The sequence below is a fragment of the Scylla paramamosain genome, chromosome 28 (assembly GCF_035594125.1).
Source record: "Scylla paramamosain isolate STU-SP2022 chromosome 28, ASM3559412v1, whole genome shotgun sequence".
Classification (NCBI taxonomy): Eukaryota; Metazoa; Arthropoda; class Malacostraca; order Decapoda; family Portunidae; genus Scylla; species Scylla paramamosain.
In genome coordinates, this window is record NC_087178.1 from 11,770,970 (window position 1) to 11,778,469 (window position 7,500).

At 42.8% G+C, this 7,500-nt stretch overlaps 1 protein-coding gene across 5 annotated transcripts in view; it reads right to left on the minus strand.

Annotated features, from left to right (window-relative positions):
• Positions 1-7,500, minus strand: part of LOC135114911 (uncharacterized) — a 162,057-nt gene that overhangs the window by 85,733 nt on the left and 68,824 nt on the right. The window lies entirely within an intron of this gene.

Sequence of the window (7,500 nt, forward strand, 5' to 3'; positions counted from 1 at the left end):
GACAAACAGCTGTCCACCTCGGCCCTGCAGGAGCACCTCACCGGCCAGTGTTCTTTCAGTGTTAATTCACATCTCAGTCCTTTATGTATTGTTGTGCCGGCGAGGCAAGACGCCTTGAGGAGCGCCACGCGCCAGACATTCCTTCCCGGGCTGGTTTTCAACCTACGTCTGTCTTCACTTGTTAAATATAAATGTGTAGCAAGAAAGACAATTACCGTCTTTCCTTTAGTATTTAAAACTATTAATGTCTTTATACATTTGGCATCCTTTAATCCATGCTTCCATTTTTGACATTATTTTGGTTTCCTGCTGTAGTTTGTACGTTCATTATAAGAGTGAAGTATGAAAAAATTGCAAGATCTCTAAACACAGCCCATCACAGGTCAAACTTAGCCTGGTGCCACAGAAAGTTTGATAAAACTAGCAAATAACAATTTTTCTTTACTTTTCATTGCTTTCTGGAAACAAAGGCAATTCCTGGAGTATGAGGAATCCCTGTTCTCTTTCTTCGTCCCGGTGGAGGAAACACAAAGACGCTCACTCTCATTCTAGATTTACACCTTCACCACCACCACCACCACCATAAATAAAAAAAAAATACACATAAATCTCTTGACACACGTGATGCCAGACCTTTAGAAGATTAGATAAATTCCTGGATAGTTGGGATGAGTGGACTTGTGTCCACTCTTATACAAGAACTGCCGCCTGTGGACGGAGTAATAAGACAGTATTCTGCAGGAGAAGATAAAAAAAGAAGGAGGAATAGGAGGAAGAATACAGCAACATTCTCGCATGCATAGTTGAAGTTGAAGTGTGGATGTCTGAAGCAGCAGCCTTGCCTGGCACTTTCACAGTCAGTCCCCTGTTAGCGTACTTTCCTTTCATGAACCCCTGGAACTTTTTTTCCCTCTCTAAACACAGCCCATCACAGGTCGAACTTAGCCTGGTGCCACAGAAAGTTTGACCAGTCGTAGTTTACATATATATGTTTCTTCCTCTGATGGCGGTGACGCTGCTGTTTCTTCCTCCGATAACAGTGGTGGTCATTTTTTTCTTTGCTTCTTTTTCTTGTTTTCTTCCTCTGATGGCGGTAATGCTGCTGCTGCTGCTTCTTCTTCCTCTGATGGCGCTGCTTCCTGTTGTTGTTCTTCTAAGACAGTTTGGTGGTCTGAATTGGTTGGTGATAGGGTATTCAGAGTGGTGATAGTAGGAGTACTGCACACTTACCTCCCTTGCTCCCCAGTCATAATTCAAGTCAGGTTGGTGGAAGACTGGGAAGGGTAGGGAGGTGCTGCACACTCACCTCCCATGCTCCCCAGGTTACATTTGTAACATCAGTCAGGTTGGTTGTTTTTGGAGTTGCCGGGGTCAGTCAGTCAGGCCCAGTCAGTCAAGGGTAGTGCTACGCACTCACCTTGCCAAGATCAGAGGGGTGGTGGTGATGGTGGTGTGTACATTTGGAGTTGGTAGGATGAGTCACATTGGTGGTCAAAGTCAAACTGGGAGACTGGGAAGTGTAGGGAGGTGCTGCACACTCACCTCCCGTGCTTCCCAGGGGCGGTCAGGATGGTGGGTCTTTGGAGTTGCCAGGATGAGTCACGGGAAGTGCTACGCACTCACCTTGCCAGGATCAGTTGCCAGGTGGGGAGTACTGGTGGTGGTCGGTACAATTAGAGTTGCTAGGATGAGTCAGATTGGTGGTCAAAGTCAAACTGGGAGACTGGGAAGGGTAGGGAGGTGCTGCACACTCACCTCCCGTGCTTCCCAGGTGGGGTGGTGGTATTTGGGGTTGTCAGGGTCAGTCATGATGGTATTGTTTTATTTTTTATTATTTATTGTTGATTGCCAGACTCAGTCATTTTATTGAGGGGGAAGTAGGAGTTTTATTGTTTTTACTTTATTTATTTTATTTTATTTATTTTTTTTTATTTTTCATTTATTTTGGAAGGGTAAGGAAGGGTAGGGAGGTGCTGCACACTCACCTCCCATGCTCCCAAGGTTACATTTGTAACATCAGTCAGATTGGTTGTTTTTGGAGTTGCCGGGGTCAGTCAGTCAGACCCACTCAGTCAAGGGAAGTGCTACGCACTCACCTTGCCAAGATCAGAGGGGTGGTGGTGGTGGTCTGTACATTTGGAGTTGGTAGGATGAGTCACATTGGTGGTCAAAGCCAAACTGGGAGACTGGGAAGGGTAGGGAGGTGCTGCACACTCACCTCCCATGCTCCCCAGAGTCAGTCAGTTTGGTGGTCTGTTGCCAGATTACAGTAAGATTTGTAGGTCAGTCAGGTTGGTTGTTTTTATGGTTGCCAGGGAAGTGCTACGCACTCACCTAGCCAGGACAGGGTAGGATGTAGGGATGTATGGATCAGGGTCAGTGTGGGACACAGAGTAGGAGGTACTGTTGGTCTGTACATTTGGAGTTGTACATTTGGAGTTGTTCTTTGAAGTTGCCAGGATGAGTCAGGTCAAACTGGGAGACTGGGAAGTGTAGGGAGGTGCTGCACACTCACCTCCCATGCTCCCCAGGGCCAGTCAGTTAGGTGATTACATATCTGTAAGTCAGTCAGGTTGGTTGTTTTTGGAGTTGCCAGGGTCAGTCAGTCAGGGTCAGTCCAGGGAAGTGCTACGCACTCACCTTGCCGAGATCAGAAGGGTGGTGGTGGTGGTGGTCTGTACAGTTGGAGTTGGACTTTGGAGTTGGTAGGATGAGTCAGATTGGTGGTCAAAGTCAAGCTGGGAGACTGGGAAGGGTAGGGAGGTGCTGCACACTCACCTCCCGTGCTTCCCAGGTGGGTTGGTGGTCTTTGGGGTTGTCAGGGTCAGTCAGTTGGTATTGTTTTATTTTTATTATTTATTGTTGATTGCCAGACTCAGTCAGTTTTATTGAGGTGCGACTAGGAATTTTATTGTTTTTGTTATATTTACTTTTTTTTTTTTTACTTATTTTTTCTATTATTATTATTATTATTTTTATACCTATATATATATTATTCTTTTTAGTCTGGCAGTCCGTAGACTTGGGAAGAGAAGGGAAGTGCTGTGCACTCACCTCCCTTGCTCTCCCGAGGTCCGAGGTGGTAAGGAGGTTTTTATTTATCTTTATTTATTTATTTATTTTTATTTATTTATTTTTTTTGCGTGGTAGGTTAGGAGACAAGACCTTAATTCTTTATTTATTTTAATTCTTTATTTATTATTTTTTTTTCTATCTTTTGCCGGAGACAAGGGAAGTGCTATGCACTCACCTTAATTCATTATTTATTATTTTTTTTTCTATCTTTTCCCTGGTAGGTTGGAAGAGAAGGGAAATGCTATGCACTCACCTTTATATTTTTTATATTTTTTTCCTGTTAGGTGAGGAGAAGAGAAGTGCTATGCACTTACCTTTATTTATTTATTTTTTCTTTTTTTTTTCTTTTTATTATTTTTTGCCTGGTAGACTTGCCAGGGTTAGGTAGGGGAGAGAAGGGAAGCGCTGTGCACTCACCTCCCTTGCTCTCCCGGGGGCCGGTAAGGCGGTGCCTTCCTCCCCTGGGGAGGGGTAGGGAGGTGCTGCGCACTCACCTCCCCTCCTTCCCGTGGGCAGTTCCATCACACATGGTGATGGAGGGATGCTCTTTCAAGGTTTTTGTGAGTTCCGAGAGGGGGGTTCGAACCTACGCGCCCCTCACTTCCCTCACGCCAAACTCCAAGTGCATCACTCTACCCACTGGGCCACGAGGGCCCTTTTTCTTTTTTTTAAAGTTGGTCTATTTCCCCATCTTTTTGTAAAGTTGCTCTATTTAACCACCTTATGTTAACGCCAGTATGTATTAAAGAATTATGATGTCAATTATTTTCATGACGTTATTTATTTATTGTATTTTGTATGGGATATGACCGCTGGCATCGCACACACACTGGGTTCCCGAGACTGTCACTACGCCATGAAACCCCAACGGTAAACAAGATATATTTGAACACATCATTTCCCTTCCTGTGTTCATGCAGCACCAAAAGATCAATAAGAAAAACTGCTGCTCATTCTAATGTGAACGTTCATCCCACAATGATAATTAGATAACTGTTGACTTGTGGGAGTATGTCGTGGAGTACAAATAGCAGTAGGTAAGATCAGAGAACTTTACAGAGGCAGGAATTCCTTGGTTATGGAGCAGAATTCTGGAACCCTCCCCTGTGCTGCACCACCACCACCACCACCGACAACAACAACAATAACAACACACCATTACACCTGTCCATCCTGCAGCACGAGAATGACTCAGCCCAGAGAACCACGGATTGCTTTATTCGTAATTCACGTCCACTCTCAACATAGACATCAATCAAATTATGTCACTGAAAAAAGTTGAAGCACTCACTTCTTCACACAGGCTTTACTACCTATCAGCAGGATGAAAGCTTCCGACTGGGAGGAAGGGCGGCGTCGGGAAGGATTAAGAGAGAGAGGGTAGGGGGAACCAGCGGAGGCTGGAAGTGTGGTTATGCTAAATAGGCATAAAAAATAATACTGCATGAAAAAGAAGAAAGAACTTTGCCCCTCCTACCCCTGCTCCCCGCGTGAGGCAAAACGTAGTGAAGTGGTACTGTTGTTGTTGTTGTTGTTATCATTATTATTATTATTATCATATATTATTAATTATTATTATTACTATTATTATTATCATTAAAATTATTATTATTACCGTCATCATCGTCATCAGCACCATCACTGTAGTGTAGCTGGTTTGTGTCCTTTTAATTCCGAGTCGTATCTTGTAAGCTGTAAGTTTTAATAGTTCAGTATTTGTAACGATGGAGACCTTGTTTTTTATTCTTTATGCTCTGCACGGTGTCATTGGCATTTACATCTATATTTCCTACTGTTTTTTTTCTGTTACTTATGTACTGAATCTATTTGTTTTGCAGAATTTATTTATTACCATACAACTTGATTTTCGCTCAAGTTAACATTTATGTAGATTTACTTATTTGTGTTGTGTAGGATACTTTCTTCTTAAGTGTGTTGAGGTTTGTGTTTTTCTTCTTTTATGTTCACTAGGTAACGGTGCACACAGGAATTATAAATGTTACTAATAATGGTAATACTGATTACGGATGACAAACTAAACTGATGAATAAACATCGAAAAATTCATTTTAATAAAGCACATTTTGCATAGTGCTTTATAAGAAGCGCTGCGCACATGGACTTTAGAGATGCGATGTACCTTAAACTTAAAATGAAGCCCTAAGACAGTGAGTGGTGGGTGGAGCTGAAGGCAGTGCACTCAGGGTTCCCAGATTACTGAAGCAGAAAAAGGCCAAAGCCAACAACAACAAAAAAAAAAAGACAAAACGGCCAAACGCACTACAAAAAGACCCAAAAACATGCAGTAAAAAAAACCCAAAGTTTATATTATTCCACTTCAGAATTTACCAAATATTACACGATGTGTACTGAGCACTGGGCTATAGCGGACTACTGGAGTGGCGATCTGTGTATACAAGTGCCACGTACTTCGTCAGTCCTTCGCCTGGGCCAAAAAACGGACACGAATTCAGAGAATTAAATTCCAGTGTGAGAATACCGACAGTGGAAGAGAGTTACTTGTAACGGTATGTGCTAGGCAACTAGGCCTAAGGCCATACAGCTCCCGACGCCTCATCTGAAACCTGACCCCAATCCAATGTACACTAACTGAGATTGGTGGGTTCAGGAGTGAATGCAAAAATACTAACAACACATTATGAAAACGTTCTTGGCACAAAGAAGTGGCCGTGTTCATGACGTGTACCATATACCTACGTCCCTACTTCATAACCATGGGGAAGGACTTTCGCTCTGCAGGCATTATGTTATTGTAGCAGCAATGTCATAACAAGCTAATCGTTATTATTCCACAAACTTGACCTTTGCTGAATATCATTTAAGTATCTTTTTCCTCATATAAAATTAATCAATGAGTGCACGCGGGCCACACTAAATCAACTGGCGCGCGGGCCTACAGTTCAATCACACTGCTCTAGACATTTTTCTTTCCCACTCGACATAAATATAAACAACCAGAACGATCGCTTTTGGGGGATGGAAAACGAGTTTACCAATGACTCATCATAACAAAATATACGGTACTACCATAGACAGCACCCTATCAACGTACTCCTGGCTTGTTCATGAACACAGGTAGCTGTTGATAGGAAGCCTTAAATTACATCAGCCGCTTGAAAAAAAAAAAAAAAAAAAATACGCCAGAGTTCAGCCGTGGACTCCCGCGTCATCAGCATCATCACCCAGTTGATTTGTCCAATTTTCCCTTATTGTTATTCAATAGCAATAAGAGAAAATGGGAAAAAAAAACTCCAAGGATAACCATGGTAACAGAAGGAAAATAAAGGAAAACATACGCGCACTTGACAACTTGAAAAAAAAGTTTTGTCTTAGGTGGCGGTGAACAAACTTACCATATTAAATAAACTTGTTATGGCCAAATGGAGCATATATAAGCAACATATTTAAAAAAAAATAAATAAAAATAATAATAATAATAATAATAATAATGTAATTCATGGCAAACTAGATATCCTTAGACCAAATGCATGAAAAAAGCCAAAAATTATGTTTTGGCCTAAAAAGGCGAATCTGGCAGTCCTGATCTCCGACAACGTGACGTCATGCGCGGAAAATTGAAAAAAAAAAAAAAAAAAAGTAACAAAAGTGGGCTTGCTGGGTTCTCTATACTGTGCCTGGCGCTTTCAAGAGAGGCATCAGTCAATCAGGCTCCGGCTACCATGCGACTCCTATGAGAGTGCACTTCTCGTAAAGGAGCGCCGCACTCCTGCAGCAGTGACCCCTGGTACCTCAAATCCCTATGATAGTCACTAACTGATTGGGTTGTTCAGTTTTCAATGCCCCTCACAGGTAATTGTTCATGTGGTGAGAGGAGGAGGAAGAGGAGAAGGAGGAGGAGGAGGAAGAGGAGGAGGAGGAGGAGGAGGAGGAGGAGGAGGAGGAGGAGGAGGAGGAGGAGGAGAATAAAAACAAAGTCCAAACAGCAAAAGTTCCTGAGGTCTTTACTGGGTTGTTCGGGTAACTACTCTACGCTGACTAGTGGAAGAGACAAACAGGATAGCACAGAAAGAGAAACCTAACGAATACAAAAGAAGTCCAAACAGTAACAGACCAAGAGGTCCTTGTAAGTCTGTTTGGGTAACTATTCTACTCTATTAGTGGTAGAGAAAGGATAGCACAGAAGAAGGGTCGTTCCATCCCCCACCCCCCTATCCCTCCAGGCAAGGCTCACCTGAAAAAGGAAATGGTACCATGTTGTACAGAAAAAAAACAACATGGAGTGTGAGAGGAAACTAAGAAAGACAAGAGGACTACTTCGACCACATACAATCTACATGCCAGCACGGACAGTACGGAGTGAACGTGTTCGTTATTCAGACATGAACAATGACAACCGGGAATTAGTGTCTACATACTTGTCAAGACAGGTTTTCAATGAGTGAAC